Source organism: Siphateles boraxobius, unplaced genomic scaffold (genome assembly GCF_051911475.1).
Source record: "Siphateles boraxobius isolate OS27281-9 unplaced genomic scaffold, OSU_SipBor_1 130, whole genome shotgun sequence".
Classification (NCBI taxonomy): domain Eukaryota; kingdom Metazoa; phylum Chordata; class Actinopteri; order Cypriniformes; family Leuciscidae; genus Siphateles; species Siphateles boraxobius.
In genome coordinates this window covers 37774320-37784669 of record NW_027508734.1, presented here as the reverse complement: position 1 = coordinate 37784669, position 10350 = coordinate 37774320, and positions in this window count along the sequence as shown.

The following is a 10350-nucleotide window of genomic DNA, read 5'->3' as shown; positions in this document are numbered from 1 at the left end:
TTCAGTTGCAAGGATCTGTACACAATTCCTGTAAGCTGAAAACATCCCAGTTCTTGCATGGCCAGCATACTCACCGGACATGTCACCCATTGAGCATGTTTGGGATGCTCTGGATCGGCTTATATGACAGCGTGTTCCAGGTCCTGCTAATATCCAGCAACTTCGCACAGCCATTGAAGAGGAGTGGACCAACATTCCACAGGCCACAATCAACAACCTGATCAACTCTATGCAAAGGAGATGTGTTGCACTGTGTGAGGGAAATGCTGGTCACACCCGATACTGACTGGTTTTCGGACCCCCCCCCCTCCCCCCTCCCCCCACCCCCCACTACAGTAAAACAGCACATTTTAGAGTGGCCTTTTACTTTGGCCAGCCTAAGGCACACCTGTGCAATAATCATGCTGTCTAATTAGCATCTTGATATGCCACACCTGTGAGGTGGATGGATTATCTCGGCAAAGGAGAAGTGCTCACTAACACAGATTTAGACAGATTTGTGAACAATATTTGAGAGAAATAGGCCTGTTGTGTACATAGAAAAAAGTCTACAATCTTTGAGTTCAGCTCATGAAAAATGGGGGCAAAAACAAAAAGTGTATGTGTATGTATATGTATATATATATATATATATATATATATATATATATATATATATATATATATATTAATCTTGTTTTTCTTGTTTTTTCTCATGAAACAGACCCGTCAATGAAAGTACAAAGTGACTATAAAAGAGCAAAACTGCCTACAATAATTAATCTCTACTGTTGATTACTTTATATTACAATATATGAAAAATCTTGTCTAGTCTTGTGCATGCATTCGATTTCTTTTCTAAATCACTAAGAAAGCAATGGCAATAAACGGTGCAAATGTGTAGAGCTCTCACTGTGGATTGACAGCTCACTGTGACTTACACAAGCCTGAAGGATCATGCAGTAGCACATTACTAGGAAAACTACACTTGTTCTGTAGTCTTTTTCCTTCTGGTAACTCATCTAATAAACATTCTCATCTGAGCATCTGCGGTTTATGCCCCTCTGACAAACAAGAATACATTGCATGAGCTACAGAAATGAATTGACTTTTTCTTCCCCCTTCGCTACAGAAATGAATTACTCCCCCCCCCAGCCCCCATCCTGTATGCTTCAACAAAAAGATTAGAAGAGTATCCTGTTTATAATGCCAGCTTGTCAGTACAGAGGGAGGGAGAGAGGTGAAGAGTGTTGAACAGCATAGAAGCTAAAATCCTGTATCTGGAGGTTGGGGGTGTGGTGAAGGGCCTTTCCCAGCCATCCTCAGGGGTGGAATAATTAAGAGAGGAGGATTAGCTTCAAGACTCTTGCTCATATAAAGAAAACTGGGAAAAGGAAGGACGGACATGATGCAGTCAAATGCTCCATTGACTTACTCAGGTGTGTGCGTATTTGTGGTCATGCACCTGAAATCTCACTTCACGCTCCCCGTAGCAATTAGCCTCACCAGTTTTGCCTAATTAAGTCACAGTAACACTGCATATGTAACACTTGCCTTTGAAGAAATGAAATCAGGCACAATGTGTTGACACATTACCCACTGTCTGCAAACAGGGTTTGTCCAGTCCACATTTTCTCTTTATATGATGATGAACAAGTAAAACTATTTATTTGGTGTTCTGTACTAGTATAAAATTGTTTTTGGTTCATCCATTGCTTGTCTGAGTTTTAGAGTGGATGGCTGTGGGTAAATTGGTCTAGGCAGAATAGCAACAATGTGACTGTGGCAACAATGCTAAAATGCTTATTTATGAGTGGTAAATTATCTCAGTACTCTGGATTTTTAATGACTTGGACAGAGGTGGCAGGCTGAAGAAGACATATTATATACCATGAATCTGCACAGACATGAGTAGGGAATATGAGACCTTTAATTTTTCTGAAAAGATTAGCTGTTTTTGATCTTTTAGAACAAGCCTCCATGATGATAGTTAATGGTTGTTTGTGGCTGCCAGTATGTTGCGATTTTTTTCTAGGGTGTTCTGGTTTCTTATTGGTCCAAGTCTCTATATTTACAATGCAATTGCGTATTCGAGCAAGTCTTCATCTGCCTATTAAACATGACAAACACACACACACACACACACACACACACACACACACACACACACACACACACACACACACACACACACACATTTATATATATATATATATATATATATATATATATATATATATATGATGAAAAATACAGTAAAAACAGCAATATTGTGGTATATTGTTACAATTTAAAATAATTGTTATCAATTAATTATTATCTATTAATACATTTTAAAATATAATTCATTCCTGTCATGACAAAGCTGAATTTTTTGCAGCCATTAATCCAGTCTTCAGTATCACATGACCCTTCAGAAATTATTCTAATAAACTGATTTAGTGCCGAAGAAACATTTGTATTATGTTGTTGAAAACAGAAAATGCTTAATATTTTGAGTAATGTTGTATAATGTATGTTAGTGTTCTTGTGTATGTGTGTCTAAATGACCCATCCTGCAGGGTGTAATGGAGAAAGCAGAATCAGATTAGCATTAACCCCTTACGATAATTTAGTACCTTCAAAAGCTGGAGATACCTCCATCCAGACATCCTAACAACTCAGCCTTGCATCTCTGCTATTGAACTTGTTTTCGAAGTCTAAGCAGACTTAAGCTGCACCGTTTTATGTCCAGGCAGCAGGGGGCTATATAAGGAACCCTCTGTCGTTTTCCATTTCAACACCAGTTCTCTTCAGTTCAGGAGAAAGGAATGGGGGAGTGAGTGTAGGATATAGATCCTTGTATTATTTGTCAAGAAATGAAGAAACCAAAACAAGGGCACTGACCTCACATAAATCTTAACTCTGATACTACCTCTGTCTTCTTCACCAATGGAGGCAATCCAGCCACCCATTGAATGGCACCTGTGCTTCTTTTAGCCAGATGAAGACCTATGGAGCTGAGGACACAGGTAGGGTCTTTCTGCTTCAGTGAGAACTCCCTCTGTAGTAAAATGTATGTGGGTCCAGCTGACCAGAAGATCCTGCCAACCGAATGATGGTCTGGCTCGAAATATCAATCGCTGGAGGGCACAAAACCTGAGCAGTGAATCTGATTTAAAATCTCTGTACAAATTTACACTGGAATGTATTGGGATTTATAATTTAAAGACCTTAAAGACTTTACTTACACCAAGACAGTGCACTCATATTACTATGATTGGGAGAAAGTTCAACATGCATTATGGTGGAATAAGTTCCACTTTTTAAATAAAAGAGCCAGTCGCCAGTTGGTAAAGCCATCGTGTCACTGCAGCTGCCTTAAGAAGCTCAAATCCTATAGGAATAGTCTAGTCTTGAACCAATCTGAAATATAAACTTTTATGAAACATTAATGCACAAGCACTTGGCTTGTAAAAGCTGCCCAGAGGCATTGTAAATATGGTTCCTTAGTGAACAGACTTTCCTTGAAAGGGACTTTGCTTAAAATAAGTAGGTAAAGACAGAGATATACATCTGCTTCTGTTTCATAACATGACCTTACAGATGTTATAGACTTCTTTATTGCTGCTTCTACAGTTCCCCCTCCCCAACCAGAGAGGAATGTGATGAGGACATTTAGAGGAGGTTTATTTTGGTAAGGGATGTAATGAGCATGATTGTGTGCTGATTACACCCAAGCCAACATACTGGAGTGTCTTGGGTGAGCTGCGAAGAGGAGATGAGGGTAAAAGCGAGCGGTGACAAGCCTCATTAAAAGAAAATACTCTGCTCCGCTGCCGAGGCCCTGCCGCTGATGAGGAACCTAACTGCTAGACTCTCTAATTATGCGCTGTAACCGGCATCTCATAGAAAGCAATAACCCCCACCTCTCTGCATATGCAAATATGACAGACCCGATCATTAGGTTTTATGCCTCAAAGCCAAATTGTTATTGTAAAACCATTGAAGCCAAGGGCAAAGACGTAAAACTCTATCACGCATTTTGACAAATTTTTACGAGCTTTCCTCAATAACAGAACAAATGTTATTGAATGTCAGGGATAGTCAAGGGTAATGTGCCATGTAAGTATTGTTTCAAATCAGAACAATTATTTGATGCTTTGTCTAAAAAAAAAAAAAAGAACAAAAGGTAGATTTTCGGAGCCAATAATGTATAATTTGGCTTGTTCTCCACTCTGTATTTTCCCAGCATTTTGGTTAGCGTGCCATATTGAAATTTCATAATGATGCCCACAAATTATGTCCCATATGTTCATGGGCCTTGTGCCCCACTCACTCTTTTGACTATTAAAAGCAATTTCAAAACATGTTCCACTGCTGATTTTATATTCACCTTTTGTGTTTCAGAGGACAAACTTTAAAAAATGTTTTTATTAAAATATGAGAAAGTAATATATGGGCAATTCTACAGAATTGGTGCAAACTGCTGTCCCACAATCAAAAAACACATTTAAAAAGCATTTAAGTATTCAAATTTTAGATGTTTACAAGTATCCTTCTATTATCTATGGAATCCCACAATAATATTTACAATATCAGTAAGTGTAATATATATATATAAAATCATAATTTATTGGGTACTTTCAATTGGGAGGTGGCTGTCCCGGACCCTAACCCCTAAATTTCAACTTGTGAAAATGATATTGAAATGTTTGTTTTTTTTTTAATTTTTTCCATTATTGTTTTAAAAAAATATATTTTTTTATTTCTTTCAAAAAGTGAAGTTAAGAAAAATATTTATTTTATATTTTATTTTTAAATCATTAAAACTTTATGTAAAACAACGTGTCCCGCATTTTCATGTCACTAAAACAGTGTGTGTTTTAGTCCAGTGGCTGAGACTGATTTTAACCATACCCCTATTTGTTTTATCAGGAAATATTCCTGTGTGCCATTCTCTCATAGCCTCTTTCATTATAGATACGTACCATAATTTTGAGGGAAATGTGTTCAAAAGTCTGAAAATCTCTGTGTAACATAAGGAATGTCACTACCAAATACCTTTTTTTCTGCAACTTAGCAAACTTTTTTGGGTGTTATTCCATAAAATTTAGTTTTTATGTGCACAACTATTCAGAGATGTGCTAGGTAACTATATGCTGATTATCATCTTTGAACTAGGCTCAAAAGTATCTTAAAATTGTCACTACCAAAACAGTCACTACCAAAAGTGGTGAAGTTTCGGTTGTGACATCATCTGACATAGTATCTTAGTAGGCAAGGCAAGGCAAGGCAAGTTTATTTATATAGCACATTTCATACACAATGGTAATTCAAAGTGCTTTACATAGAAGAAATTAAAATAATCAAAAGAAATCAGAATAATTAAAACAGTTTAGAATAAAAGATAAAATACAGAAATCAGAATAATTAAAACATAAAATAAAATACAGTGCAAACAGTCGGACGAACAGTGGCACAGTGCTCATTCAGTAAATGCACAGCTAAACAGATGTGTTTTGAGTCTGGATTTGAATGTGACTACTGTAGGAGCACATCTGATCTCTTCTGGAAGCTGGTTCCAGCTGCGGCTGGCATAGTAGCTAAAAGCAGACTCGCCATGCTTAGAGCCCTTGGTATTTCTAGCCGATGTGATCCTAATGATCTAAGTGATCTGTTGGGTTTATATTCAGTGAGCATATCTGCAATGTATTGAGGTCCTAGGCCATTGAATGATTTATATACCAGTAATAATACTTTAAAATCAATCCTAAATGTAACTGGCAGCCAGTGTAAAGACCTGAGGACTGGTGTGATGTGTTCATATTTTCTGGTTCTGCTCAGAATCCTAGCAGCAGCGTTCTGTATGAGCTGCAACTGTCTTATGGTCTTTTTGGGAAGGCCAGTGAGAAGTCCATTACAATAATCCACCCTACTGGTGATGAAAGCATGCACAAGTTTTTCTAAGTCTTGACTGGAAACAAAGCATCTAATTCTTGCAATATTTTTCAGGTGATAATATGCTGATTTAGTTATTGCTTTGACATGACTACTGAAACTAAGGTCTGACTCCAGAGACACACCCAGATTCCTGACTTGATTTTTAGTTGTTTGACCCCTAGACTGAAGGTATGCCTTCACCTTGAGAACTTCATCTTTGTTTCTAAACGCAATGACTTCAGTTTTGTCTTTGTTTAACTGAAGAAAGTTTTGGCACATCCAATTGTTTACTTCATCAATGCATTGGCAAAGGGAGTCAATGGGGCTGTAATCGTTAGGCGATAGGGATAAGTAGAGCTGTGTGTCGTCTGCATAGCTGTGGTAAGCGATTTGGTTCTTTCTCATTATTTGGCTCATTGGGAGCATGTACAGGTTGAATAGGAGTGGCGCAAGAATTGAGCCTTGCGGGACTCCGCATGTCATGGATGTCCACTCAGACTTATGGTCTCCTATACTCACATAATAACCTCTGCCTCCTAAGTATGACCTGAACCATTTTAGGACTATCCCAGAAAGCCCGACCCAGTTTTCCAGCCTGTCAAGAAGTATTTTGTGATCGACAGTGTCAAATGCAGCACTGAGGTAGAGTAGTACCAGCACTGATAATTTGCCTGTATCAGTATTTAAGCGAATATCATTTATTATCTTTATGAGCGCGGTCTCTGTACTGTGGTGCGGTCGGAAACCAGATTGAAAATGGTCAAAGTATCCATTCGAGCTTAAGAATTTGTTCAGCTGATTGAAGACAACTTTTTCAATGATCTTGCCTATGAAAGGAAGATTTGAGATCGGTCTATAGTTGTTTAATATGGTCTTATCCAGATTGCTCTTTTTCAGGAGGGGCTTGACAACAGCAGTTTTCAGGGAGGTCGGAAAACTCCCAGAGAGAAGTGAGGCATTTACCACTTCTAGGAGATCTGCTTCTAAGCTGTGTAACACATTTTTGAAAAAAGATGTGGGAAGTGCATCAAGGGCGCAGGTTGATGTTTTTAGTTGCTGTACGGTTTCTTCCAAAATTTTGCCATCAATTTCTTCGAAATCAGACATAGTGGCTACTTTCTCGTGCTGTTGTCTGATCTGCCTGACACCAGCGCAACTCAAGGAGGAGCTGATCACCTTTCTGATATTATTGATTTTCTCAGAGAAGAAAGAAGCAAACTCACTGCACTTTCTCACTGAGAGCATTTCACTGGGAATCTGGCTTGGGGGGTTTGTCAGTCTCTCTACAGTAGCAAAAAAAGTGCGCGTGTTGTTTATATTGCTGTTTATAATATTCGAGAAAAAAGTCTGTCTAGCTTTGTTTAGTTCCTTATTGAAAGCATGGATGTTGTCTTTGTAGATGTTATAATGGACTACAAGTTTTCTCTTCCGCCACATGCGCTCTGCTTTTCTGCATTGTCTTTTCATATTTTGCACTGCTGTTGAGTTTCTCCAAGGTGCTTTTTGTCTGCCACTCTTCTTCCTGACTTTCATAGGAGCAATATCATCAATTACACTCTTAACTTTTGAGTTAAAAGAATCAAGGAGAAAATCAACAGAGTCAGCAGATATGCTTGGTGTTAAAGATATAGCCTTCATAAATAGTACACTACTGTTCTCATTTAAGCATCTCTTCTTGACAGACACAGATCTACCTTCAATGGCAGGAGAGATCAATATATCAAAGAAAATACAAAAATGATCAGACAGTGCTACATCCTTAATAACAATTGATGAAATGTTTAGACCCTTACTGATAAGTAAATCTAGAGTGTGTCCACGGTTATGTGTGGCTCCATGTACATGCTGAGTCAGATCAAAAGTTTTTAAAACAGTTTTGATTTCTTTTGCCATATTGTTTTCTGCATTATCTATGTGAATGTTAAAATCTCCAGCAATGGCAAAGCAGTCAAACTCTGAGGAAATTGTTGATAACAGTTCTGTTAAGTTCTCAGCAAAAGCTGGAGAGTATTTTGGAGGCCTGTAAACAATGATAAGTAAAATGCGTGGAGCACCTTTTAACACAATACCCAGATATTCGAAAGACGGGTAATTCCCAAATGATATTTGCTTACATTGATAGACATCTTTATAAAGAGCAGCTAAACCTCCGCCTCTTCTGACAGCTCTGCAGACACTCATAAAAGTAAAGTTAAGAGGGGCTGTTTCATTGAGGACTGTTGCACTGCAACTTTCTTCTAGCCAAGTTTCATTTAGCAACATAAAATCCAGGTTGTATGTGGTTATTAAGTCGTTGACTAAAAGTGATTTATTTTTAAGTGAGCGGATGTTTAAAAGTGCTAACTTAACAGTCTTACTTTTTGTCCCCACAGCAATCTTGGTATGTCGTGTAATAGGCACCAGATTAGATGGGTTTGCTGTACGGCTTTTGAAGGCCTTAGACTTTCTATCATGTAATCGAACAGCAATAGAAAAAGATACAGGCACACTGGGTTCCCGCTTGTTCTGTAAACATTTGAGAAAGTTATTGTTATCATAGCGGGGACCCGACACATATCACTGAGAGCTGGTATCAGTTGTTTTTGGTTCACCTCGAGCCGCTGGAGGAGGCTGTGGGCCCTGGCGCTGTGGCAGAGGCCGAAGAGCTCTCACAGGGGGAGGGGGAGGGCGAGCTGGGCCCGTAGGCTTTGGTGGTTGTGGGGCCTGCCGTTTTTTGGTTGGTATCTGGGGGCTCGCAGCAAAAGAGTGGGATAGTCTAGTTCCAGCATGCACCAGTTGTTCCATTTTCTCTGAGAAGCACAGAAGTGGAGATGCTGGAGAGAGTGATAATGTTTCCGGTGAGAGTGATTTTTGCTCTGGTGTTATTGGAGGCTGTAATATGCTGTCCTGGTTTCCCTGGCTGTTTTCCAGAAAGTCGTCCTTGGGTGCTGTATATTGGAGCAGTACTGGTATGTCACAGTCTGTCTGTGGTGAGCTCTGTGGGCAGGGCTCAGCTGAGATTGTGTCCGTGAGCAGAGGTTGTTGTGTCTGAGTGGTGTTATCACTGTCCTTGTGTGATGTGTCAACCGCATGTCCATTCAGGGGCTGAAGTGAAATCCTGTGGTCATTCATACTGTACCCAGGTGTGTGTGTGCCATTCAGGTTGAGTGGATTGGCACACATTGCAGAAGGATGACGGAGGGAGAAGTAGATATTGTCCTTTAGCACTCTTGAACCAAGTTTGTTTGGGTGGTGGCCATCCTGTTGAAACAGTTGCCTCTGACTCCAGAAAAGATTGAAGTTGTCAATAAAGTTCACTCCTTTTATATTGCAGGTTTTTTGCAGCCATGTATTAAGCCCAAGCAACCGTGAAAACCTGTTTGTTCCTCTTGCTGGGAGTGGTCCACTGATGAATGTTTGAACTTTCAGTCTTTTAAGTGTTTCAAAAAGTTCATTGAAATCCTTTTTAAGAAGTTCCGACTGCTCTTTATGAATATCATTCTTCCCCATGTTTTAGTATGTTTTAGTAGTGTTTTAATATGTGAGTTAAAATTCTGTAATGTGATGTGGTCGCTACCAAGATGTTACTGTCACTACCGAAATTGTGCCGTCACGACCAAAACATGGATGTCTTTTCTAAAATAAAGTATATTGAATTATCAACTGAGATGTTATTATAGTGTTTGGTTCAATGTATTTTCAAACTAATTAATCCTTAACTTTGAAATCAGTATGATTAACTTAATGCATTTTTCAAAGAAAGATTGGATTCAAAATACAACAAATCTTATAAATGACACTTTGAAATATTGTTAAAATTGTAATTGTTATTGATTTACCTGTGAAAACTTTTTTTTACAAATAGCAAACAATATATTTACAAAAGTAGATGTAAACTATTAATAGGTCAATATAAGCCTTCTTATTCAATTATTTATTGTGTTTCAGTAGTGACAAATTTTGGGAGAGGAAAAATATTCCTAAACTTTCTGAAAATACAATATGATAATTAACTGCACAATTACTAGAAATGTGTACCTTGGATATTATATAATTTGCATACATACAACATTTGTGGAAAAGACACATTTTTTTCAAGACGTTTCCAACTCTGACTTTGAACTAATTCTGTAGAATGGCCCAAATACACATGCACTCACAACAAAAGTGTTCACATTTGCCCTTGCTGAAACCAAGACTGAGGCTTTCCGCTGATCAACTTATAATGGAGTTCAGTGAACCAGCTTGAAGAATGCTGGAGACTTCAGAGTACGTGGACATGTCAGGCTTAACCATGACCATTAAAATATACAATATAGTTGCTTACATCTGTGCATTGCAAAAGATGTGCTAACTGCCCCATTCACTGGACTTAGGCAATGTTTCCCAAAAGTCAGCCTGTGCAGAATCAAAATGTAAAACCAATTATAGTTAGTTAAGTCTATTTCCTTTTCTTTTAGCACATTTGGG